This window comes from Schistocerca nitens, chromosome 9 (genome assembly GCF_023898315.1).
Source record: "Schistocerca nitens isolate TAMUIC-IGC-003100 chromosome 9, iqSchNite1.1, whole genome shotgun sequence".
In the NCBI taxonomy this organism is placed as follows: Eukaryota; Metazoa; Arthropoda; class Insecta; order Orthoptera; family Acrididae; genus Schistocerca; species Schistocerca nitens.
In genome coordinates, this window is record NC_064622.1 from 493,542,229 (window position 1) to 493,569,678 (window position 27,450).

General features: G+C 39.1%; 1 long non-coding RNA gene across 1 annotated transcript; it reads right to left on the reverse strand.

Annotated features, from left to right (window-relative positions):
* Positions 1-368: 368 nt before the first annotated feature.
* Positions 369-18,872, reverse strand: LOC126203937 (uncharacterized). Its single transcript, XR_007540422.1, has 3 exons — positions 18,679-18,872; positions 11,510-11,620; positions 369-1,608 (listed from the first exon to the last, which is right to left on the reverse strand). It is a non-coding gene; the product is annotated as an uncharacterized LOC126203937 (long non-coding RNA).
* Positions 18,873-27,450: the final 8,578 nt, after the last annotated feature.

Below are 27,450 nucleotides of genomic sequence, written 5' to 3' on the forward strand. Positions count from 1 at the left end.
CTTTCTGCGCTTTTCTTTTTACAAAGATGTCTAATGCACCCAAAAATTTGATAAGCCTAGGATACTTTAAAGTATGAACACCGGCAAAGGTATTGGGGCTTCTTCTGGACAATATACTATCCTGTATCAAACAAATTAGGGTTTATTGGGGTAAAATGGGTATAAAAATAACCCATTTTTAACTTTGTCATCTTGTGGTAAAGCTTTTTTTTATGTTTTTAAGTATTTTCATTTACTTTTGCAACCTTTCAGAATAGTGAAGTGCATGTTATTGGTTAATAAACCATTTAGCAATTAGACTGCTATTTTTATTTTATATTTATTTTATTCCATGAATGGTGGAAAATGGGTTCAGTATCTCTTTTCAATAGTAAAACTTACATTTAAGAAGTGCTATACCTATTTTACCTCACTATATGAGTAAGGCAGGTATAATAAGAAATTAACATAAATTAGGACATACTACAGAAAATTATTAAACAATATTACACTATGAATTACGCAAATAAAAACATTAGCTTATTTCTGATGAAAGTCATTCTCACAAAAACATTTTACACAAACTCTAAAATCTTCCGTTGTAGTCAGTAATGGGATATGTGTCAGCAATTTCACCCGCATCAACTCATTCAATGTCATTTTTGTTTGGGAAAATGTAATGTTCACCTTCTCCTTTGCATTTTGTCAAAAATTTAATGGAATAACATTTTATTTTTATTTATGGATTCTTCCTTCACTTCTTGGCAGAACAATTCCATATTTAAGGTTGAATAACAAGTACACTGTTTTTGTTCTACTGATTTTTGTTTATTTCGAAGTAGCTTTCGGCTTATTAGGCCATCTTTAGGAAACAACTGACAAGCGCCTGGAAGGGATACTGGTTCTTAGGTAACCAAACATTGTAGGTGAAGATACAATCACTTGCATCGACTGTTATACGTGAAACTTGTTTCTTAATGTTGAGATTACACTTTACACAATGGACAATCTTAAGCACAATAAATAATTAAACTACACAATATTACATATTAAATGAGTTTTTTTACACTGTAAACAAAACTCTATGCAAAAGACAGTATTATATACAATAATCAGAACCCATAATCTTACATTATTATAGGCTATATGATATTCCTGCACCCCCTGATCTTGAATAGGTTACCCTTGCACTTTTAGGAACAAACATCCTACAAAACTCATCTGCTACAAAATTAGACAATCCTTCAGCCCTTGCTCTTGTCAATAGTTCAGGTTTTCACAATCTTTTTTCGAAACATGCAATAAAGACAGCCTGGCATAGCACTATCGTCCTTAAATTGTGTCTTCCTATCAACTAAATGTATGTAACTACGCACCATAAACTGTAAATCTTTTCTGTCTCACAGATATCCACACTTTGCTGTAAACACTAGAGCTTCAACTATATACTTTTCCTCCTCTTTTGACAGCACTGTTGCTTTCCCACAGCCTTTGACTTTAGCAGGATTTTCACATGAACATCTCAATGTTTCATAAGGAATTTTTTTTAAAAAAAGCATCTGCAGCTTGTGTTATTGCATTTGCATCATATCTAAGAGGTTTCTTCTTTATGTACATAAGAAGCATGATCTGAAACAAAAGGTGAGGTTAGTTTTTGGTGAAACATACACTATAATCATTTTACCCCATGTTTTGAAATCATAAACAACATACAAACCATTACAAATTAAATCTCTAAACTAATACAGCCTAAACTTAAAATAGACATATACGATATGAACATATCTGAATTTTAATCTTCAGTTCTTGTCGATTAACTATAAATAATGATTTTAAGCAGTGGTTTTGTTTACTCTGTCAGTTGTAAAAAAAAAAAATCTCTCAACTTGTAAGTGTTGCCAACAAAATTTTAGTATAATATCATACACAATGATGATGCACACATATGAACATTTTTTTAAGCACATATTATTCATAATAGTACAAAAGGATTTATTTAAAAAAACATTATTTATACGTGTTTAACCCAACTATACCCATTTTACACCAACAGACCCTAACCATAATGGCATAAAAACAGAGTAAGCTGTGAATGTCTCACACACTTTTAAGTCATGTGTGGTGGAGAGCCCAGTTGGATGTCCTCATTACCTTATACTCATGGCCGACACACTCGGCAACAGATTATGGAAGTTTTCCCTTTGGAAATTGCACAACCTAATGCCCTTCTAATAAAACCAAAAGAAATGCCTGTTGTCATCTGTAGAGAACTAGGAGCTAATATGTTTTTACTTTAAATATTCATAATAATTAGTCATCCTGCCACAATTAAAGCTAACCATCTGACAGATGAGGACACTCAAAGAGGGGAAAAAATAAATAAATAAAAAGGGACTGTTAGTGAAAGGCTTCTGTTGTTGCAGATTCTTTTCTACTTTGACACAGACTGACTGAGTGTTACGACTGTTCAGTAAAGAGTGAAACAACAGTCTGTAAATCTGACGTCTTTAGCCTACCAATCAGAGTGAACCAACAGTTTAGTGTTAGTAATTACGTAATGAATTATCTGAAAAGCGGATGGCCAGATACTGACAGATCTGAAACATGACTGCACTGGTTTTATACGTTATTGTGGTGTTGCTGAGAGAAAAAAATCTTTTCATTGCCACAACAGTACCACGGAAATAAAAAAAACTGCATCAAAGAAGGGAAGCCACTATTTACACAGTTCCCAAATTCTTTCTCCAAGTTTCAAGAAATGAGGCACACAAGGAATAGGAAAAACAGTGGCAAATATCACAGCAAGAAAAATGGATAGTGTTGAATTCAGCACAATGCACTATTCTAACCGAACAATGGTACAGCCAGGAGAAACATCTGAGGAAACATATGACATCAATTACTCAAATAAGGTTGGGATATGCAAGGTTTCCTGAGCACTCCTATAGAATCGGAGTGACAGACTCTTCCAAATGCAGTGAACAGCTAGATGACGAAGATCTTAACCACATCAATTTGGGATGTTCTAAATATATTCCACAACAGAATAAACTGGTGGAAAAACTTGTAAAACTGCAGATGCCCATGCCAAGATATACTAGAAAAACAAGTCAGAGCAACCCTCAACATTTACTATTTAATAGCACACTACCTGCAAGGAGCTGGTATAAATCTTTGACGTGTCAAATATTGACATGTAATTTTACAGCTCTGTATAAAATAGCTGTACACTTAAGGTTCAATTAAGGGCATAACCATGGCTTTTGGTTGAAAGGCTTCCACTGTTTCAGATTAGGTTTTCCTTTGTCACAAAAAGACCAAACATTACCCGTAAAGAATACTGTGCATGGCAAAACAGTGCTATCCAAAACCAGCATCAAAGCAACTGTGGTGCACTACAGACCATAGGTGACACAGGTAAATATTGGCCGTGGAGATTGGGCAAACAGAGCAACTGACCACCCACATGAACCAAGAGACTACCAACAGTATCTTTTCAATGACCGTTCAGCAAACATTGCTGCACATGGGCCTCTGTGGAAGGCACTTGGTTCATGCACCTGTGCTAACTGCTATTCATTGGCAACAAAGGCTGGAATTTGCACACCTTTACTGCAACTGGACGTCGGCTAAGAGGTGGCAGGTGGCCTTTTCAGATTAATCATGTTTTATGCTCTATCAGGCAGATGGTCATTGGAATGTAGGGCATGAAACATCTGAAAGCAAACATGCTACAACAATCACTGGAAGGGCTCAGGCTTCAGAGCATTCCCTGGGTGACATTTTGGAAAGCAAAATGGATCAATAAAAGTATGCATTTATCCTTGTGGATGTAGCAATTATTTGGGGCTTCTTGCCACTCTGTTCATGTATGTTTAAATTGTTTCTTGGGACAGTTTTCATTACAAATTGCTCCACTGAGGTATTTGCAGGACTTGACCAATTCTAACTGTGACTCTTCGTTACTGTAGTTGTAAGGCCATCTATGTTTTTCACTTTGTGAAGTGATCAGTTTTACATTTCTGAATATTTAATGGAATTTCTCAATCCTTGTACCACTACAAAATCTTGTCAAGGTCCAACTGAATATTTGTGCAGTTTTTTTCAGACTGTACTTCATTATAGGTAACAGCAGCATCACCTGCAAGAAGTCTGAAGCTACTATTAATACAGTCTACAAGGTCGTTAATGTACGACACAAGCAGCAAGTGATATTACACACTTCCCTCAGGCATACCCAAGGTCACTTACTATAAAGAATATATATATAAATAAATTTCACGTTCAAGAAATCATTCACACAGAGGAACCGTACAAACATACTGTCCTGTATAGACGACATAGAAATAAGCATACCTGGTGTCGAGAAGCAACTTAAAAGATTTGAAATCAAATAAATCACACCCGGTCTGGAGTCCCAGTTCGATTTTACAAAGAGTACTCTATGGCATTGGTCCCTTACCTATCTTGCATTTATCATGAATCTGTCACCCGACACAAAGTCCCAAGTGACTGGAAAAAAGCACAGGTGACTCCAATATATAAGAAGGGTAAAAGAACGAACATGTAAAATTACGGACCAATATCCCTAACTTCTGTTTGCTGCAGAATCCTTGAATGCATCATCAGTTCAAATATAACAAACTTTCTTGAGGCTAAGCAGCATATGTCCATGAAGCAGCATGGTTTTAGAAAGCATCTCTCATGCGAAACTCAGCTTGCCCTTTTCTGACGTAATACACTGAAAACTATGGATGAAGGGCAACAGGCATATTTCATATTTCCAGAAAGCATTTGACACATTGCGCCATTACATGCTGTTAATGAAGGTACAAGCATATGGAATAAGTTCATAGATTTGTGTGTGGCTCAAAGACTTCTTAAATAATAGATCCCAGTGTGTTGTCCTCGACAGTGCATGTTCATCACAGACAAGGGTATCATCAGGAATGTCCCAGGAAAGAGGGATAAGAACCGCTGTTGTCCTCTATATACATTAATTATTTCACAGACAGAGGGGCAGCAGTCTCAAGTTGTTTGCTGATGATGCAGCGGTGTATGGTAAAGTGTCGAAGTTGAGTTACTGTAGGAAGATACAAGACAACTGAGACAAAATTTCCAGTTAGTGTCATGAATGGCTGCAAGCCCTAAATGTGGAAAAATGTAAGTTGATGCAGATGAGTAGGAAGAACAAATCTGTAATTTTTGGATACAATAATACTAGTGTCCTGCTTGACACAATAAAGTCGTTTAAATATCTGCGGATAACGTTGCAAACTAATACAAGGTGGAACGAGCATGTGAAAACTGAGGTAGAGAAGGCAAATGGTCGACTTCAGTCTACTGGGAGAATTATAGGAAAGAGTGGTTCACCTGTAAAGGAGACTGCACATAGGACACTGGTGCAACCTATTGTTGAGTACTGCTTGAGTATTTGGGATCTGTACCAGGTCGGATTGAAGGAAGACATTGAAGCAATTCAGAGAAGGGCTACTAGTTTTGTTACCAGTAGGTTCGAACAAAACATAAGTGTTACGGTGATGCTTTCGGAACTCAAAGGAACTCAAATGGGAATCCTGGAGGAATGGTGGCATTCTTTTCGGGAAACACTAATGAAAAAATTTAGGAGAACCAGCATTTGAAGCCAACTGCTGAACGATTTTGCTCCGCCAACATAAAGCATAAGTAAGGGCCACGAAGGTAAGATACGAGAAATTAGGGCTCATATGGAGGCATACAGACAGTCACTTTTCCCTCGCTCTATTCGTGAGTGGAACAGGAGGGGAAAATGACAAGCAGTGGTACAGGGTTCCCTCTGCCACACACCTTACAGTGGCTTGCAGAGTATCGATGTAGATGTATATGTAGATGTTACTGACTCTCCACCCAATAAATAATAAGTTTATTGCGGCCAAATAGCCACACAAATTCAAAGTGCAATGATGATGATAAATGAAATTAGAAATTTTGCATACTGTTATTTGCATAGTCACTTACTGATCGTGACATTTTTGTACAGAGTTCTATATGGTAACACCTGCATATTTGATGACACAGTTTACACTCACACATTGTGTTTGGTTCATGATATAACGTGTTGCAAATAAAGTGGTGGGAATCGTGGACTGCCATTCTGGTGATCACATGTCTCCTTTCGAAGTTATCCTTTATCCATGTTCCGTCAATCATGGTGCCTGTGCTGTAAAATTCTGGAGGTACGTCTTCCCTTTTTTCCTTCAATGTTTCAAGTAGACCTCCCAAAGTGCTGCTGTTGGGTAGCATCAGGTTTGTCTGTAGGTATTCACTGAGCCAGGATCCCACGCCAGCAGGTACACAAGCCTGGATCGTGTTGTCTTGTACACTCTTATTGCTTGTTTTATACAGGATGCCTTCACTCTCTAGTGTCATTAGGGTTTTCACTGTAAGATTTGGTCCGATAATTTCTATGCCATACATCAGTATTGGGAAGATTTTGGCTCTGAATAGTGCCATTGCTGTGTCTAGGCTAAGGGACCTGATGTATTGTATTTCAAGGATTGCCATTATTGCTTGCATTGCTTCCTCTGTTCCATGTTTTGTGAAACATTTTGTAGTTGTTTGTATTGCAACCCCTAAGTACTTGAAATCTGGTACATCTTCAGTTTTCTCTCCCATATAAAGATCTCAGCTGATGCAGGTGCTCTTCCTCCATTTTTGAGTACCATCATTTCTTTTTTCTCCACATTTATTTCAAAGCCATGGTTGACACAGCAATCTTCCGTATCAATTATCACTTCTTGTAACTTTGCAATGTGTCTTGTGTCTATTACAATATCGTCTGCCTATGCATATGAGATTACAGCCTCCCTTTGGAGTACTCTTGTAACTTCTTCTGCTGCACAGATAAATAGCAGAGGATTCATAGGGTCTCCTTGTAGTACTCCATTTGATTGGAGTATCGGCTCCAATAAGGAGAGGTTGTCCGAAATCCTTATTTTGTTCCATCACAGTATTGTGCTTATGATTCATGTCCATGTATTGTTTTCTCCTAGGGCTTCCTCTAGTTTTTTGGTTATTAATTTTATGTTTATTCTCTACCCAATATTAGACGCTACAACCTCCCTATCAAATAATTCTCAATCCAGCCACAAATTTCGTTTGATGTAATACCCTGCCGGCCGGAGTGGCCGAGCGGTTTTCGGCGCTACAGTCTGGAGCCGCGCGACCGCTATGGTCGCAGGTTCGAATCCTGCCTCGGGCATGGATGTGTGTGATGTCCTTAGGTTAGTTAGGTTTAAGTAGTTCTAAGTTCTAGGGGACTGATGACCTCAGAAGTTAAGTCCCATAGTGCTCAGAGGCATCTGAACCATTTTTTTGTGGTACCCTACACGATCACACTTTTGATAAGCATATATGTGGTACTGAATCAACTGCTTTTTGGACATTAAGAAATACACAACTGTTTTGGTCCATGACTTTAGGGATCTCACATGACAAAAGTGCGAGTTTGGAATTTATGTTGTCTGGCATGGAGGATGTCATTCTGTCTGAATACTGCATTACATTTCAGCTCAGAACATGTTCTAAAATTCAACAACAAATGTACAACAGGGATACTGAACGATAGTTTTGTGGATCACTTCTACTACCCATCTTGTAGAAAGGTATGAACTGAGCTTTCTTCCAACTAATGGGCATAGTTACATGTTTAAGGGATGTATAGTAGATTATGGTTAAAAGAGAGACTAATCAGGCACCAATTCGATACGGAATATGATAGGGATTCCATTGAGGCCTGGAAACTTGTTCAATTTTCACTGTTTCTTAACACCACTGACACTAACATCTATATCACCCACCATTAAGCTGGTACAAGAATTAAATTGGGAGAATATCGTTGAATTTTCATTTCTAAGGAAACATTTGAAAATGGATCATCCCATGTAGGCTTTCACGGCCGGCGTCTTCATCAGTAAACACTTCCGGGCTAAGTTGCCGTGGCCGATCTGTAGAACTTCTTCTCCCTGACGTTTCGTTCTCAACTACGGAGAACATCTTCCGAGGTGAGTCGACGACTGGCAGCCAGTCGTCGACTCACCTCGGAAGATGTTCTCCGTAGTTGAGAACGAAACGTCAGGGATAAGAAGTTCTACAGATCGGCCACGGCAACTTAGCCCGGAAGTGTTTACTGATGGATTTGAAAATGGAATCCAGCATTTCTGTATTTGTTTCACTACCCCCAGTTTGTGTCTAAGTATCACACATGAGCGTCTGGACACTAACTTTCATGACTAGAATTTATTTGGGTTTTGTGAGAAATCCTTTGATAATACTATGTACGGTAGTCATTGAATGCTACACCTTGCCCTTTTAACAGCAAAATTAATTTCATTCATGTGAAACCTGAATGTGAATCCGCTCCCGGGATTGGAATGACTCCTTACCCTCTCCCTTAGAACCCACATCCTTTCGTCTTTCCCCCTTCTTCCCTTCTTCTTTGGTAAACTCCTCTCCGGAAATACATGAAATTCATCTGAAGACCTTAAATTCATTAGTGCAAATCACCACAGGCAATAAGACTACTTGTGACAGAAACATGCACAGATATTAGAGAATGGCCGAAACATTAATAGAGGTAAGGAAAGGTGTATTTAAGGATTTAATGTTGAAACTGAGATTATCTTAGTGTAATATTTATTCACTCAGACAAAATATTAGAAATACAAGGAGAATACACATTATTATTTAATCTGTCTTGGGCAGAGATCTCTGTCCTAACTCTTTGCATTTACAGATGTCTGCTTTTGTGTGTGTGTGTGTGTGTGTGTGTGTGTGTGTGTGTGTGTGTGTGTGTGTGTGTGTGCGTGCGTGCGTGCGTGCGTGCGTGCGTGCGCGCGAGCAAGAGTGTATACCTGTCCCTTTTTCCCCCTAAGGTTAGTCTTTCCGCTCCCGGGATTGGAATGACTCCTTACCCTCTCCCTTAAAACCCACATCCTTTCGTCTTTCCCTCTTCTTCCCTCTTTCCTGATGACGCAACCGTAGGTTGCGAAAGCTTGAAATTTGTGTGTGTGCTTGTGTATTTTTTATTGTGCCTATCTACCAGTGCTTTCTCGTTTGGTAAGTCACAGCATCTTTTTTAATATATGCCTTCAAAATTAATTAGAAAACCGCTGCAGAAGCAAAGGGAACTTCACAGCAAACATAAATATAGCCAAAGCGTTGCAGACAAACAAAAATTACGCGAAGCAAAATGTAGTGTGAGGAGAGCTATCCGAGGGGCGTTCAATGAATTCGAAAGTAAAGTTCTAAGAAATTTTGGTCTTATGTCAAAGCGGTAGGTGGATCAAAACAAAATGTCCAGACACTCTGTGACCAAAATGGTACTGAAACAGAGGATGACAGACTAAAGGCCAAAATACTAAATGTCTTTTTTCCAAAGCTGTTTCACAGAGGAAGACTGCACTGTAGTCCCTTCTCTAGATTGTCACACAGATGACAAAATGGTAGATATCAAAATAGACGACAGAGGGATAGTGAAACAATTAAAATCGCTCAAAAGAGGAAAGGCCGCTGGACCTGATGGGATACCAGTTTGATTTTACACAGAGTACGTGAAGGAACTTGCCCCCCTTCTTGCAGCGGTGTACCGTAGGTCTCTAGAAGGGCGTAACATTCCAAAGGATTGGAAAAGGGCACAGGTCATCCCCGTTTTCAAAAAGGGATGTCGAACAGATGTGCAGAACTATAGACCTATATCTCTAACGTCGATCAGTTGTAGAATTTTGGAACACGTATTATGTTCGAGTATAATGACTTTTCTGGAGACTAGAAATCTACTCTGTAGGAATCAGCATTGGTTTCGAAAAAGATGACCGTGTGAAACCCAGCTCGCGCTACTCGTCCACGAGACTCAGAGGGCCACAGACATGAGTTCCCAGGTAGATGCCGTGTTTCTTGACTTCCGCAAGGCATTCGATACAGTTCCCCACAGTCGTTTAATGAACAAAGTAAGAGCATATGGACTATCAGACCAATTGATTGTGATTGGATTGAAGAGTTCCTAGATAACAGAACGCAGCATGTCATTCTCAATGGAGAGAAGTCTTCCGAAGTAAGAATGATTTCAGGTGTGCCGCAGGGGAGTGCTGTAGGACTGTTGCTATTCACAATACACGTAAATAACCTTGTGGATAACATCAGAAGTTCACTGAGGCTTTTTGCGGATGATGCTGTGGTATATTGAGAGGTTGTAACAATGGAAAATTGTACTGAAATGCAGGAGGATCTGCAGCGAATGGCAATTGAATCTCAATGTAGGCAAGTGTAATGTGCTGTGAATACATAGAAAGAAAGATGCCTTATCATTTAGCTACGATATAGCAGGTCAGCAACTGGAAGCAGTTAACTCCATAAATTATCTGGGAGTAGGCATAAGGAGTGATTTAAAATTGAATGATCATATAAAGTTGATCGTCGGTAAAGCAGATGCCAGACAGATTCACTGGAAGAATCCTAAGGCAATGCAATCTGAAAACAAAGGAAGTAGGTTACAGTACACTTGTTCACCCACTGCTTGAGTACTGCTCAGCAGTGTGGGATCCGTACCAGATAGGGTTGATAGAAGAGATAGAGGAGATCCAACAGAGAGCAGCGCGCTTCATTACAGGATCATTTAGTAATCGTGAAAGCGTTACGGAGATGATAGATAAACTCCAATGGAAGACTCAGCAGGAGAGACGCTCAGTAGCTCGGTACGGGCTTTTGTTGAAGTTTCGGGAACATACCTTCACCGAGGAGTCAAGCAATATATTGCACCCTCCTACGTATATCTCGCGAAGAGACCATGAGGATAAAATCAGAGAGATTAGAGCCCACACAGAGGCATACCGACAATCCTTCTTTCCATGAACAATACGAGACTGGAATAGAAGGGAAGACCGATAGAAGTACTCAAGGTACGCTCCTCCACACACCATCAGGTGGCTTGCGGAGTATGGACGTAGATGTAGAAATTGACATCGCTGACTGCTTTAATGGCAAATAACTGTCCCTGCAGCAGTTATTTTTTAAAATCATTTTGTGATGGATGCAGTAGCTACAGGTGCTTACATACCAGAGAAATCAATAGGCTAGTATCATCTTTGTTTCGCTTTTTGACTGTCCATCTCCATACTTAAAATAAATAAATAATATTCTTACAAGAATTAGGTCTAGCGCAATAGTCACGACTGCACTATTAGCTACTAATGGAATTTTCTACAGTCTACTGCAGGTTGCAGAAACAGAATGGGAAGCTATTGCTGAAGGCTTTCACGAATAATGGAATTTTCCAAATTGTTTGGGAGCACTGGATCGGAAGCACGTTTCCATCAAAAGACCACCTCACACTAGTCATTATTATTATAAGAAGTTTTCCAGTATTTTACAACTGAGAGTTGTAAACTGTAGTTATGAATTTATAGTGGCTGATGCTGAAATTGACAGCAGATTTGCAGATGGAGGTGTTTTTGGGCTACACTTATTTTGAAAATGTATTTTTTGAAATACTCACTAAAAATCCCTTCGCCACCTGTATTGCCAAACAGTGACAAAATACGTTCATTCCTTTTTGTTCAGGTGTTCCTTCTCCACTAACATAACTTCCTGTAACCTTTCGGACAACCTAGATTACAAAGAAAACAGCAAATTTTTAATTTTTGATTAAGTCAAGTGCATTGTGTTGGAGAGAATTCACTTGTAATATTAGTATCAAGATTTAGTGTGTTTCAAAGGTCTTGTTAATCTGTTCCCTTACAAGTCAAAATTCTAGTATAAGCATGTTGTTCTTTGCACAAATTTCCAAGGAAAATCAAGAACACATGCAGGCTCACATAGTAAGTGGCTCTATTAATATGGAAGATGTGAAGTCTGGCAATGCCATAGAATTAGAAGCAGCAGGGTCAATCCATATGAAGTGAACCAATGAGCATTTTTCTTTTTTTTTTTATGTATGTTTGCCCTATAATTGAGAAGCTCAAAACAGTTTTTAAAAAAATTTTACCTTGCATCTTTACTGATCGGTAGTCATTTTTATTTATAAGCGTGTGACGGTTATTCAATTTGGGGACATTAGCGTTAATTTGAATATCTCTGCACTGGGCTAAGTTACAACACTGCAATTGACATGACTGTTTTTAGGAAAGTCTTCGCCATAACATTATTTATTACCCAAAATACCCTAAATTCTAAAATAAACAGTTAAAATTACTTCCAAAGTATAGCATTGAAAATTTAGAAAAACGACTTTCTAGAACAGAAAATAACAACCAAAGAGTGATTTATCAGATCATATTATTTTTTTCTCTATGGTTAGGTATCAAACTACTATCCTTATATAGAGCAAGAACACAAACAAATTTATAAATTTTTTGAATTTTGTTTATTTATTTATTTATTTTTTATTTTTTTAAGTTTGGGATTGAATATAAAAATTAGGTTTTGCACATATTGTACAGCTATATTATAGTGAAGTACTGTAAAAATTTCAACAAGTTCACTGTAAACAAAGATATTAATTTTTGAAAATGAGGAAATAATTCACATTATGCTACAATTGGTGTTATGGTTGCCACTATCACCCTACATTTAGATAGTATTATTTATTTCAGTAATAAAATGTTAGACAATAGGAGCTTTTGCTTTAGTTGTGTGATTAAAAAATTGCCCATTTAAATCTAAAAATTGCCCATTTAAATCTATGTTTATTCTTAATTAAGTAGCACATTATTACAAGCTCAAAATGATAGAAGTAAAATAATAAATATGCGAAATTTCTCCATTGTTGAGAAGGCTACAGTTTTGTGCATGAGTTTAGTCCTCGAGACAAGCGTGTACAGTAGCTCAGTGGACAAAGTTACAAGTCTGCACAGGAGCCCAGCAGTCAGTGACAAGTCTGTACATCAACTGTCCACCCCCACCTACATCTACATCTACATCCATACTCCGCAAGCCACCTGACGGTGTGTGGCGGAGGGTACTCTGAGTACCTCTATCGGTTCTCTCTTCTATTCCAGTCTCGTATCATTTGTGAAAAGGAGGATTGTCGGTATGCCTCTGTGTGGGCTCTAATCTCTCTGATTTTATCCTCATGGTCTCTTCGCGAGATATATGTAGGAGGGAGCAATATACTGCTTGACTCTTCGGTGAAGGTATGTTCTCGAAACTTTAACAAAAGCCCGTACCGAGCTACTGAGCGTCTCTCCCGCAGAGTCTTCCATTGGAGTTTATCTATCATCTCCGTAACGCTTTCACGATTACTAAATGATCCTGTAACGAAGCGCGCTGCTCTCCGTTGGATCTTCTCTATCTCTTCTATCAACCCTATCCGGTACGGATCCCACACTGCTGAGCAGTATTCAAGCAGTGGGCGAACAAGTATACTGTAACATACTTCCTTTGTTTTCGGATTGCATTTCCTTAGGATTCTTCCAATGAATCTCAGTCTGGCATCTGATTTACTGACGATCAACTTTATATGATCATTCCATTTTAAATCACTCCTTATGCCTACTCCCAGATAATTTATGGAGTTAACTGCTTCCAGTTGCTGACCTGCTATTTTGTAGCTAAATGATAAGGGATCTATCTTTCTATGTATTCACAGCACATTACACTTGTCTACATTGCGATTCAATTGCCATTCCCTGCACCATGCGTCAATTCGCTGCAGATCCTCCTGCATTTCAGTACAATTTTCCATTGTTACAACCTCTCGATACACCACAGCATCATCTGCAAAAAGCCTCAGTGAACTTCCGATGTCATCCACAAGGTCATTTATGTATGTTGTGAATAGCAACGGTCCTATGACACTACCCTGTGGCACACCTGAAATCACTCTTACTTCGGAAGACTTCTCTCCATTGAGAATGACATGCTGCGTTCTGTTATCTAGGAACTCTTCAATCCAATCACACAATTGGTCTGATAGTCCATATGCTCTTACTTTGTTCATTAAACGACTGTGGAGAACTGTATCGAACGCCTTGCGGAAGTCAAGAAACACAGCATCTACCTGTGAACCCGTGTCAATGGCCCTCTGAGTCTCGTGGACGAATAGCGCGTGCTGGGTTTCGCACGACCATCTTTTTCGAAACCAATGCTGATTCCTACAGAGTAGATTTATAGTCTCCAGAAGAGTCATTATACTCAAACATAATACGTGTTCCAAAATTCTACAACTGATCGACGTTAGAGATATAGGTCTATAGTTCTGCACATCTGTTCGACGTCCCTTCTTGAAAATGGGGATGACCTGTGCCCTTTTCCAATCCTTTGGAACGCTACGCTCTTCTAGAGACCTACGGTACACCGCTGCAAGAAGGGGGGCAAGTTCCTTCGCGTATTCTGTGTAAAATCGAACTGGTATCCCATCAGGTCCAGCGGCCTTTCCTCTTTTGAGCGATTTTAATTGTTTCTCTATCCCTCTGTCGTCTATTTCTATATCTACCATTTTGTCATCTGTGCGACAATCTAGACAAGGAACTACAGTGCACTCTTCCTCTGTGAAACAGCTTTGGAAAAAGACATTTAGTATTTCGGCCTTTAGTCTGTCATCCTCTGTTTGAGTACCATTTTGGTCACAGAGTGTCTGGACATTTTGTTTTGATCCACCTACCGCTTTGACATAAGACCAAAATTTCTTAGGATTTTCTGCCAAGTCAGTACATAGGACTTTACTTTCGAAGTCATTGAATGCCTCTCGCGTAGCCCTCCTCACACTACATTTCGCTTCACGTAATTTTTGTTTGTCTGCAAGGCTTAGGCTATGTTTATGTTTGCTGTGAAGTTCCCTTTGCTTCCGCAGCAATTTTCTAACTTTGTTGTTGTACCACGGTGGCTCTTTTCCATCTCCTACGATCTTGCTTGGCACATACTCATCTAACGCATACTGTACGATGGGTTTGAACTTTGTCCACTGATCCTCAACACTATCTATACTTGAGACAAAACTTTTGTGTTGAGCCGTCAGGTACTCTGTAATCTGCTTTTTGTCACTTTTGCTAAACAGAAAAATCTTCCTACCTTTTTTAATATCTCTATTTACGGCTGAAATCATCGATGCCGTAACCGCTTTATGATCGCTGATTCCCTGTTCTGCGTTAACTGTTTCAAATAGTTCGGGTCTGTTTGTCACCAGAAGGTCTAATATGTTATCGCCACGAGTCGGTTCTCTGTTTAACTGCTCAAGGTAGAACTATAACATGGTGGGGAAATCTACTCTAAATATTTTCCAAATTATCCTTCAGGTGCTCAGCCACAACAGCTGCTGAGCCAGGGGGCCTATAGAGACATCCAATTACCATGACTGAGCCTGCTTTAACCGTGACCTTCACCCAAACCATTTCACATTTCGGATCTCCGTCAATTTCCTTAGATACTATTGCACTTCTTATCGCTATAAACATGCCTCCCCCTTCACTGTCCAGCCTGTCTCTGCGGTATACATTCCAATCTGAGTTTAGGATTTCATTACTGTTTACATCTGGTTTCAACCAACTTTCTGTCCCCAGTACTATATGGACGTTGTGACCGTTTATTGATGAGAGCAGTTCTGGGAGCTTTCTATAGACGCTCTTGCAGTTTACTATTAGCACATTAATATTGTTATTCCCTGTTGCATTTTGCCTACTCCTACCTTGCCGCGTCTCAGGAGGCGTCTTGTCGGGCCTAGGGAGGGAATTCTCTAACCTAAAATACCCCCATGTGCACTCCACACGTACTCCGCTACCTTTGTAGCCGCTTCCGGCGTGTAGTGCACGCCTGACCTATTTAGGGGGACCCTACATTTCTCCACCCGATAGCAGAGGTCGAGAAATTTGCACCCCAGATCTCCGCAGAATCGTCTGAGCCTCTGGTTTAAGCCTTCCACTCGGCTCCAAACCAGAGGACCGCGGTCGGTTCTGGGAACAATACTACAAATAGTTAGCTCTGATTCCACCCCGCAAGCGAGGCTTTCCGCCTTCACCAATTCCGCCAACCGCCTGTACGAACTGAGGATGACCTCTGAACCCAGACGGCAGGAGTCATTGGTGCCGACATGAGCAACAATTTTCAGTTGGGTGCACCCAGTGCTCTCGCCGGTAGGGCCTCCTCCACATCTCGGATGAGACCACCCGGCAAGCAGACAGAGTGAACACTGGCCTTCTTCCCCAACCTTTCTGCTATTTCCCTAAGTAATAAATACAGTGGTACATTTGTTGGATGTGGCACTTTTGTAGTCAGTCTGTTCAGAAACCTCTATTTAGAGTGATGTACGTACTTCACTGAGCATTTGGAGTATTTTATGTGCTTTTGTTGTGAGTGAAAATTTTAATTAACTACAATAATTTTAAAATTTAATAATAACTAAATTTGAAAGACTAATTGGAATGTAATAAAGTGGATGAAGAGTGCTCCATTGGACAGATGGTAAGTGAAGTGTGTCACAAAACAATTTGTGGTTCCATTACAAAAAATTTAAAAAATCTTAATAACTCTGATTAAGATAAACAAACTTTGTTTTAATTATTAGTAAGTTCTGTATCATCAGTTTGTGAGTATCATGAGCAAAAATATATATACTGATGTACAATCGCATTTTAAAAACATGCTCTGATCCACTCAAAAGTTCATAAAAAAGTAAGTTATTTAAGGTCTGAGGGAAATAAAGCATGAACATTTGTCCTTGTTAAATGCGAGTAAAACAGCTTGCTGAGTGAAACTTTAAGATTCCTGGAAATTCCCTGTGCCCAAAGGGTTACTCAAAAACATTTATTGTGAATCCAAAATAGGACAATGTAACCTTGTTAATAACATTTATAGTCTTGTGGAGGAAGGTGTTAGCAAACTGGAAATTGCTTGTTCTAATTTAGAGTTACCTCCTGATTAAAAATATGAAAATGAGTAGCAGAAAAGTAATTGCAGATACTGAAAGCAAGGTACAATGAATTTCGGGTCGACCGAAGCGTCCGATCCCACCCGTCGGCTTTGACCCGTGACGTAAGGCTGCTGTGGTGTGTGACGTCACGACGGCGCGGAATTTAGTTTGTGAGAGTGGCGTGTTTGTAGGTGTCGTTTTGATGTGATCGGTGGTGCTCTCTGGTGGTGTGTTAGGTGATGTTCTTGGTTTAGTTTGCGAGTGTGGTGTCGTGTGTGAATTTTGATAAATTTTTTATGTCTTTGGTAGGTATGGAAATGACTGACAGCGTCAACAGTTTTCGGTTGTCGGCGATGATGGGGAACAGTGCGTTGTCTCTAATAAAATTTCTTCAACTATTCGGATTTTTGGATGAAGTCGTGAAATGTTCAGTGTGTCGTGAAGAAATGAGGCTTACTTAAAGGTCTGGCGTCTCGGACCAGGGACAGCTGTATGTGGAGATGTTGTAAGGATAACAGGTCAAGGGAAGTGTTTGATCCCAATGTGTGCCTGTGAATGTTGGTATTGGTATCGGGAGATGTTTTTGAGCTACATAGGTCAAGGGAAGTGTTAGGTCCTAATTTATGGGATCGGGAGCTGCTGTTGAGCTATATAGGTCAAGGGAAGTGTCCGATTCCAGATGATATTGTGTTTAGTGGTATTTGGGAAGTTTTGTGATGTCAGTTTCTTTCATTGTTTTGTATGGGGGTGGGTGTCTAAATTTGTTTATATTTAGTTTGTCCCCACCCAAAAAACCCCTATTTCCCGCGCTTGTCCCGTTAGTGTTATTAGGCTTCTTGTGGAACGTGTGTGTGTTTGTTTTTCGATGTATTTTCGTCCTCATAATGTGTACGTAACGACTTTATATGCGCCATATTGGAATCGTAGTTTATGGTCGTTTCCACCATATTTGTGACGTATTTCCTGAATTTCACATAAAACTAGAAGAGACTCAGAATTGTGGTCAAGAGAAAAAAAATACTTCACAAGTTCAATGTTTCTGATCATTTGTTTCGAATAACGCAAAAATTAGTGAAACAGCAACACATTCTACCAGTTTTATGAAAGAACAAAGCAGTACATATAAGTGAAGAAACAATTAAAAAGATCCAATGGTATTTTGATGACAATGAAAACATTAGAATGTGTCCAGGTAGCAAGGATAGAAAAAGAGTTGTTATAAATGGAGTAAAAGAAACAAAGCAGAAATGCCAGGTGCCGTCAGATTTAAATGAACTTTATGTAGCTCTCTAAAACAAAAATAATCACCCTGAATTCAAAACTGGATGATAAAAATTTTGTGACCTTCACCCTAAGTGGTGTATTTTGGCCAGCTCCTCAAGAACACAAACTGTACGTTTTTATTTATACCATCCAAATGTCAAACTGATGATTATGGTGCAACACTCAATGATGTTAACTATAAAGCATTACTAGATTTAATGGTTTGTGACACAGTTATGACTGCATGATGAGTTTGTGTGATAAATGCCCTGGTAAAGAAATCCCTCTTGAATTGTTTAACAAATCAGAGGTTTTACCTTCAAACAGTGAGTCACAACCGACAGGGTTGAAATGTTAACAGTGGTTACATCTCAGAAAGAGTACTTTCAATCTTTAATTAATAACTTAAAAATCTCAAAAGTCACTGCTATGTTTCTAAAATCCAAAGCAAAGTTTCCATATGACAAGAAACCACTACTTATGAAACTGAATGTGTAGTCCTAGTTGATTTTGCAGAAGACTTTACATTTGTGGTCCAGGACGTAAAATGAGGCTCTCACCGAGACAATGACCAAGCAACAGTGCATTCACGTGTTCTGTACTTCAAAAATGAGAAAGATGAAGTTTGCATTCTATGCGACAACTTGGAGCACAGGGCCGCACAAACACAGAAAACCGCACGCGTACAAAGCGAGATGCAGCGAGTGCCTGCACAGTGCATCGGTTCAACTCGGCATACTTCGCCTCAACTCGGCTTGCTAGGTGAGGCAGACGCTGTGCGCTGCCAGACGGCTTAGTCAACATTGGAATACGTAGGCGCAAGACAATTACCGGAATAATGGAAACATCTGCTCCAAAAAAAGGGAAAATTGCCGAAAGTCAATTTAAACCGGAATGGGAACTCTCCTACTTTTTTGTGCGTTGTGATGATAAAGCCAAATGTCTAATCTGCGGTACACTAATTACGTGTGTCAGAAAATCGTCTATTGAAAGGCACTACAGCAAATTGCATTCAGAAAAGTATAGTGATATAACAGGGGATGCCAGAGAGGAAGAATTACGGAAGTTGCAAACTCTTGCAGAAGAGAATTCTGCATCTACAAACGAGGTTTGTTGCAAGTACTTTAGCATGTATATTTTGGTTGAAGGTAATGCGAAATGAAACAACATTTATTTAGATTCCTTAGTTTTCGTTTTCGTATAAATTATTTCTAACATATCTTTGTTTCTCTACTTTAGGGTAAAGAAGATGAGGGCTGTTGCGAAAGGACTCTTAGAGCTAGTTACAAAGTTGCTCTATGTTTAGCAAGACCTGGGAGGCCATTTATGGACGGGCCATTAATAAAAAACATTATGTTGGTCGTAGTAGCGTACAGCAGAATACCACTTTCAAGAATGACAATACATTGGAGAATCAACGACATTGCTGAGAATTTGCATGAACAACTGGCAGCCAAAATTGAAAACTTCCTAGCGTACTCCATCGCACTTGATGAGTCCACGGATATTAATGACACGGCTCAGTTAGCAATATTTTGCGTGGCGTGGACGACGACCTACATGAAACGGAAGAGCTCCTGGATATGATTTCGTTGAAGGACAATGTTACAAGGGCAGATATTTCAGCACCTTTTGAAATGGCAGCTGAAGGAATAGGACTCCCTTGAGAAAAGCTGTTTTCCGTAACCACAGACGGGTCACCAGCAATGTACGGTAAAGCAAAAGGGTTTATTGGCCTACTGCGGAAAAACTTAATATGCCAACTTTCCTTCCGTTCATTGTTTTGCACATCAAGAGGCTCTTTGTGCGAAAGTTATCAGTCTTCAAGATGTGATGAAGGTAGTGGTGCGTATCGTGAACTACATTAATTCTCATGGACTCACTCATCGTCAATTCAAAGAATTTTTGATTTCCTTTGAAGAGGAGTATCCAGATATTCCCTACCACGCTGAGGTGCGCTGGCTGAGCAAAGGGAAAGTGATTTCCCGAATTTTTCGACTACGCCACACTGTGGCTCAGTTTTTGGAGAGCAAAGGACGTCCGTAGCCACTTTTTCATGACCCTGAATGGGTAGCTGATTTAGGATTTTTAGAAGACATTATGGCTCTCCTAAATGATTTAAGTCTGAAACTCCAAAAAGAAAACAATCTCATCAACGATATGATCAGCAAAATAAATGCTTTCCAGTATAAACTGAAGGTCCTCAAAAACAACCTTTCAGAGAAAAATACGCAACACTTTCCTGAACCAGGTAAGTGAGATATAAATTGTACCTTTATTAAAACAGCCTGATTTTTATAACCGCTCTAATCAAAACAGTACTATGTTTTTGTTTGACAGCATCTGTGCAGGAAGGAGCGCGCTTTGAAAAATACATCGAGGTGCTACAACCCCTTGAAAATGCGTTTAACGACCGATTCCAGGTAATGTGCCGGCATATGACATACAGCTAAATAAATGATTTTGCGTTACATATGCAAGTGTAACATTACATTAAAACCAATAGTACACATTACACATTTATTAAAATCTATCGCATTTTTAGTACTTCGAAACAATCACTTACATTACTTTCATTTATTTTGTTATTGTTTCAGGAAATTACCTACCTGCAGCCAATTCTCGATGTTTTTGTGAAACCTTTTTCGATGGATATTGAAAGTGCGCCTTCAGATTTACATTTCGAACTGATTGATTTGCAAAGCGATGTTCACCGAAAGGATGTGTTTTACAATACACAAGGTTTGCTCCAATTCTACCAGAATTTGCTGAAGGAAGAATTTCCCAAGTTACACAGAGAAGCAGCGAAGATTATTTCTATGTTTGGTTCCACTTGTGTATGTGAAAGGTTTCTTTCTGTTTTGTCTTGTACAAAAACTAGACTGCATGCGAGTATTTCTAACTGTAATTTAAAAAATTCTCGCAGAATTGCTGTCAGCCAATCTCTTGTTCCAGATCTTAGTAGCATAATTGCAAATAAAATAAAGAGCACATAGGAAGATACATTTGTGTTGAAACCAAATTTAAAATTGTTACCATTACAGTTATTATATAAATCTTTTTTGTACCGGTAGACAAAACAAAGCTCCCCACCTAGTGTACATTAGTATTTGGCAATGACGAAGAAAACAGGGTAAAAGCTTTGAAACAGGTCGAGACAGGCGGCGCGAGCGACACAAGCTAAGGAAGTGAGAGGCAGCGCTGTTGTGCAAAGCCGAGGAGTGGGGGGTCTGCACCGTCGTCAACATAGCGCAGCCGTCTTCTGCACTCTGCGATGCACCGGTGCATGCACCTTGTGCGGCCCTGACTTAGGCTGTCGATGTGTTTTAAAAGTATTTGACACATTACATAAAAGAAAAGTTCCCAAAGTTTGAGAAGCTCATATACTTTTCAGTCAATATAAGAACAAAAAGAATGTTTCAAATCATTGCAACCACAAAGCAGATTTCAGGTTGAAGGCCAAATGGCATTTTTTTGCCTCTTGCCGTGGTAAAAATTCATGCAATGGAGTAGGAGGTACAACAAAATGTGAAGTGAGTAAAGCCAGCATACAAAGAATGACCACAGACCAAATTCTTACAATGGAGGACATGCTTGCCTTTTACAAGGATAATATTAAAGGCATCACCTGTTTTCTTATAAAGAAAGAAGAGGTAGTTCTTCATAACATAACAACACTTCAAACTAGATTTGAAAACTGTATAACAATAAATCAGTGTTGCCACAAGTTCTGGCAATCAGGGAATATTATGGGATTTCAAACACGTCAGGGAAATATCAGGGGGGGGAAAAAAAACACTGGAAAAATCTCATTTTTGTCTCAGTGGATGAAATGGTTTGTTTACTTAGGCGTTGTGCGTCGTTGTTGGCTGGTTGCAGCGCAGTATGTGCACTACTTCCCTACTACCTCATTCTTACTGCTTCTCCCCTTCCTACCACTTCCCTCAGCTTGTAGTCAGTGCTGCCATCACTTCTTGCCACTAGCCTAGTAGCTGCCAATGAGAGGTAGGGAGGTGTGAGTAGTAGTTTGTTTGGATCTGATCCTCAGAAACTGCAGATGAAGCAGCTGGAGATGGCGGTCATGTGTGCACGAGTTGTGTCTTGAGTGATTGTGTGAATGCTCTCATTTTCTGAAAAAAGCCATGCCTGAAAATTTAGTTGTGAGAGTGTGATTATATTTTCTATGTGTCTGTCTGTGGCTCAGCAATCATCTTAACGCTGAGTCGCTACCTAGCATCTTTATTATCGATTCTTGGAGTATTTGAACAAGTTATCTGTTGCACGGATTGATCACCGTGGTCTCATTTCATCAACATGTTGCCTGTGGCTCACGAATAGCTGGCTGCACAAGTGGATTTCCGCAATGGGCCCAAACCGCAGGCAGTTTCTGTGGGTAACTGTACGGATTGGGCCTACCAATCTGAAGCCACTCGGTTCCCACTAATGTGCAAGCCCTTCCCGTCAGATCTAGTCTCACCAATCTGCCCGCGGGCTGGGTCTGTCTGTGTGTGTGGCATAATGCAGAGGATTTTCGTGGTTTATCCACGGACCCAGGATTGCAGTGCTCCTCAGCAGGCCAGAGGCAACGGGCAATGGATTTCAGAAATTGCGACTGTCTCACCGCAAGTACATTGTACAATGTGGCATTTTATTTGTTCTAGTACATTTTGGAATTTCAAAAGTAGTTTGTCTGTTAGAGCATATGGACGATAAGAAGAAGAAGAAAACTGTGTCAGTCACTAGTGGTTTGTATGCTATGTTCTCATATATTTCTCTCAAGAAAAAACACAAAATACCTATAAAATAATAGATATAACACAGTGGATAATAACCAACAATAATGAACATTGTAGAACCAACATTTTATTGATGGTCTCCTGCAGTGTTGATCTACACAATTCTTCCCCACCTTGTACACTTCTTTCAACAGGCCTACTTTTTTCTGAGGTTATTTCTGAAATCAGTGAAGGTATTTTAAATCTTGTGACTTCAAGGAAATGCATTTTTTGTCACCAAATGTGTTTTGTTTTATTGAAATAAAATGACATCAGTGGTCTTAATTAAGCACACACAGCATCTGGCTTGCTTTCTCCATCTAAAAACAGTTCATTACAAGAGATGTTGATGTTAGTACTCAAGATTTTTGATCACATCAAGAAATGCCATCTGCTTGCAAGTTTATTTTATTTTATTTATTTGCATTATTGTTTCTGTTGCCACAGCTGCACAGACAGATTGTCAACTTACATCTTAACTTATCCTTGACATCTCAAAGTCTGTCTGGGAAAAATGCTAAAATTTGTCTGGAAATTAAGGAACTATCAGCGAATTTCATTTGGGGAAACTTGTGGCACCCTGTAAAAGGAACAAGGCAATTCCACAAATTCCTTGGCATTGCATAAAACTTAGTTCAATGCTATGTAACACAATAAAACTGAAATTTATGATGATCATTGTGTCAGTAAAATTACATATCTGTTTTTAACATGGAATGACATAGTGGCATATGTGTGTGTGATGGACAATGGTGTCTTTCACAGAGTGAATGAATAACTTTGGAAAACAATGACTTTTTGTGCATTTTTACCAACTTGCTGGCCCAAGAACATCATTCAAGAAATCTAGTAGTGACAAAGTTTGAATACCAATTAAGGAAGCTTTCAGTACTTGAACTTACCACATCAATTGGGAGTTCTTACTCTATATCACAAAAGCTGACTAATGAAATAAGTGTTGTCAACAATCATATCTAGGATTAGGAGGCGCCCCACATTGAAAGTATGTTAACTGAAAATATGTTAATTTAAATTTGTAAAGAACACATATAAAAGTTTAGTTCAGTAATTTTTTGAGTTTTTGCTTATAATTCACTACATAAATTTCAATAACAATTGATTACATCTAGCCAATATCAGACATGGATTAGGCAACAGCCATCAGATCAACTGTAGCATAATGTGAATTATTTCCTCCTTTTCAAAAATTCACATCTTTGTTCACAGTGAAATATCAATGTTGAAATTTTTACAGTACTTCACTATCATATAGGTGTACAAAACCTAAGTTTTATATTTTGTCCCACTATCCCCAAACTTTACAGAAGACTTTAAAAAACTATCAAATTTCAAAAGTTTATAAAAAATTAAGGAAGCATTTTTCTGTGTTCTTGCTCTATACAAGGCTATCAGTTCATGATACCTAACTATAGGAAAAAATACAATCTGATAAATCACTCTTTGGTCTAAAAAGCAGATAGGCCTATTTTAAGTTTTCAGTGGAGGTAACTTTGACTGGTTCTTTTTTAATTTAGGCCTAGGGTATTTTCAGTAATAAACAATGTTGTAGAGAATACTTTTCTAACAGCTGTCATGTCACTGTGATGTTGTAAATTACCCCTGTGTAGAGATATTCAGATTAATGCTTATGTCTCAAAACTGATAAACCGTTGTGCACTTACAAATAAAAATGGCCACCATTCAGTAACGGTGGCAACAATGGTGTTTGGATTGTGGAGTGCTCAACTGCGTGGTCATCAGCTCCCGTATTAAGTCCCAATTTTTACACATTCCAATTTTTTACACAGTCCAATCTAGCCACTGTCAGGAATGATGATGATGAAATGATGAGGACAACACAAACACTCAGTCCCTGGGCAGAGAAAATCCCCAACCCGACCCGGAATCGAACCTGGGACCCCGTGATTCAGAGGCAACAACACTAGCCACTAGCTGCGGACATTCATTCAGTAACAATGCCAGGTTAATTTAATTTAATTTTATTTTTTTTAACTGCTATACACTTCTCAATTATGGGGTAATCACACATAAAAACCCACAATATTTTAAAATGGTCAAGCAATCATTTTAATTTTCATTGGATCACTTCACTTGGCTTGACCCAGCAAGGCTATTGACCGCTTGTTTGAGACATGCATTACTGGCAGTAACCGGAAATGGAGAACTTTCTACTGTTTTGATAACATGTACAAGCATAGATGTCTACAGTAATATATGTTGTTGTTGTTGTGGTCTTCAGTCCTGAGACTGGTTTGATGCAGCTCTCCATGCTACTCTATCCTGTGCAAGCTTCTAAATCTCCCAGTACTTACTGCAACCTACATCCTTCTGAATCTGCTTAGTGTATTCATCTCTTGGTCTCCCTCTACGATTTTTACCCTCCACGCTGCCCTCCAATGCTAAATTTGTGATCCCTTGATGCCTCAAAACATGTCCTACCAACCGATCCCTTCTTCTAGTCAAGTTGTGCCACAAACTTCTCTTCTCCCCAATCCTATTCAATACCTCCTCATTAGTTATATGATCTACCCATCTAACCTTCAGCATTCTTCTGTAGCACCACATTTCAAAAGCTTCTATTCTCTTCTTGTCCAAACTATTTATCGTCCACGTTTCACTTCCATACATGGCTACACTCCATACAAATACTTTCAGAAACGATTTCCTGACACTTAAATCTATACTCGATGTTAACAAATTTCTCTTCTTCAGAAACCCTTTCCTTGCCATTGCCAGTCTACATTTTATATCTTCTCTACTTCGACCATTATCAGTTATTTTGCTCCCCAAATAGCAAAACTCCTTTACTACTTTAAGTGTCTCATTTCCTAATCTAATTCCCTCAGCATCACCCAACTTAATTCGACTACATTCCATTATCCTCGATTTGCTTTTGTTGATGTTCATCTTATATCCTCCTTTCAAGACACTGTCCATTCCGTTCAACTGCTCTTCCAAGTCCTTTGCTGTCTCTGACAGAATTACAATGTCATCGGCGAACCTCAAAGTTTTTACTTCTTCTCCATGAATTTTAATACCTACTCCAAATTTTTCTTTTGTTTCCTTTACTGCTTGCTCAATATACAGATTGAATAACATCGGTGAGAGGCTACAACCCTGTCTCACTCCATTCCCAACCACTGCTTCCCTTTCATGCCCCTCGACTCTTATAACTGCCATCTGGTTTCTGTACAAATTGTAAATAGCCTTTCGCTCACTGTATTTTACCCCTGCCACCTTCAGAATTTGAAAGAGAGTATTCCAGTTAACATTGTCAAAAGCTTTCTCTAAGTCTACAAATGCTAGAAACGTAGGTTTTCCTTTTCTTAATCTTTCTTCTAGGATAAGTTGTACGGTTAGTATTGCCTCACGTGTTCCAACATTTCTACGGAATCCAAACTGATCTTCCCCGAGTTCCGCTTCTACCAGTTTTTCCATTCGTCTGTAAAGAATTCGCGTTAGTATTTTGCAGCTGTGACTTATTAAACTGATAGTTCGGTAATTTTCACATCTGTCAACACCTGCTTTCTTTGGGATTGGAATTATTATATTCTTCTTGAAGTCTGAGGGTATTTCGCCTGTCTCATACATCTTGCTCACCAATGGTAGAGTTTTGTTAGGCCTGGCTCTCCCAAGGCCATCAGTAGTTCTAATGGAATGTTGTCTACTCCCGGGGCCTTGTTTCGACTCAGGTCTTTCAGTGCTCTGTCAAACTCTTCACACAGTATCTTATCTCCCATTCAGTCTTCATCTACATCCTCTTCCATTTCCATAATATTGTCCTCAAGTACATCGCCCTTGTATAAACCCTCTATATACTCCTTCCACCTTTCTGCCTTCCCTTCTTTGCTTAGAACTGGGTTGCCATCTGAGCTCTTGATATTCATACAAGTGGTTCTTTTCTCTCCAAAGGTCTCTTTAATTTTCCTGTAGGCAGTATCTATCTTACCCCTAGTGAGACAGGCCTCTACATCCTTACATTTGTCCTCTAGCCATCCCTGCTTAGCCATTTTGCACTTCCTGTCGATCTCATTTTTGAGACTTTTGTATTCCCTTTTGCCTGCTTCATTTACTGCATTTTTATATTTTCTCCTTTCATCAATTAAATTAAATATTTCTTCTGTTACCCAAGGATTTCTATTAGCCCTCATCTTTTTACCTACTTGATCGTCTGCTGCCTTCACTACTTCATCCCTCAGAGCTACACATTCTTCTTCTACTGTATTTCTTTCCCCCATTCCTGTCAATTGTTCCCTTATGCTCTCCCTGAAACACTCTACAACTTCTGGTTCTTTCAGTTTATCCAGGTCCCATCTCCTTAAATTCCCACCTTTTTGCAGTTTCTTCAGTTTCAATCTGAAGTTCATAACCAATAGATTGTGGTCAGAATCCACATCTGCCCCTGGAAATGTCTTACAATTTAAAACCTGGTTTCTAAATCTCTGTCTTACCATTATATAATCTATCTGATACCTTTTAGTATCTCCAGGATTCTTCCAGGTATACAACCTTCTTTTATGATTCTTGAACCAAGTG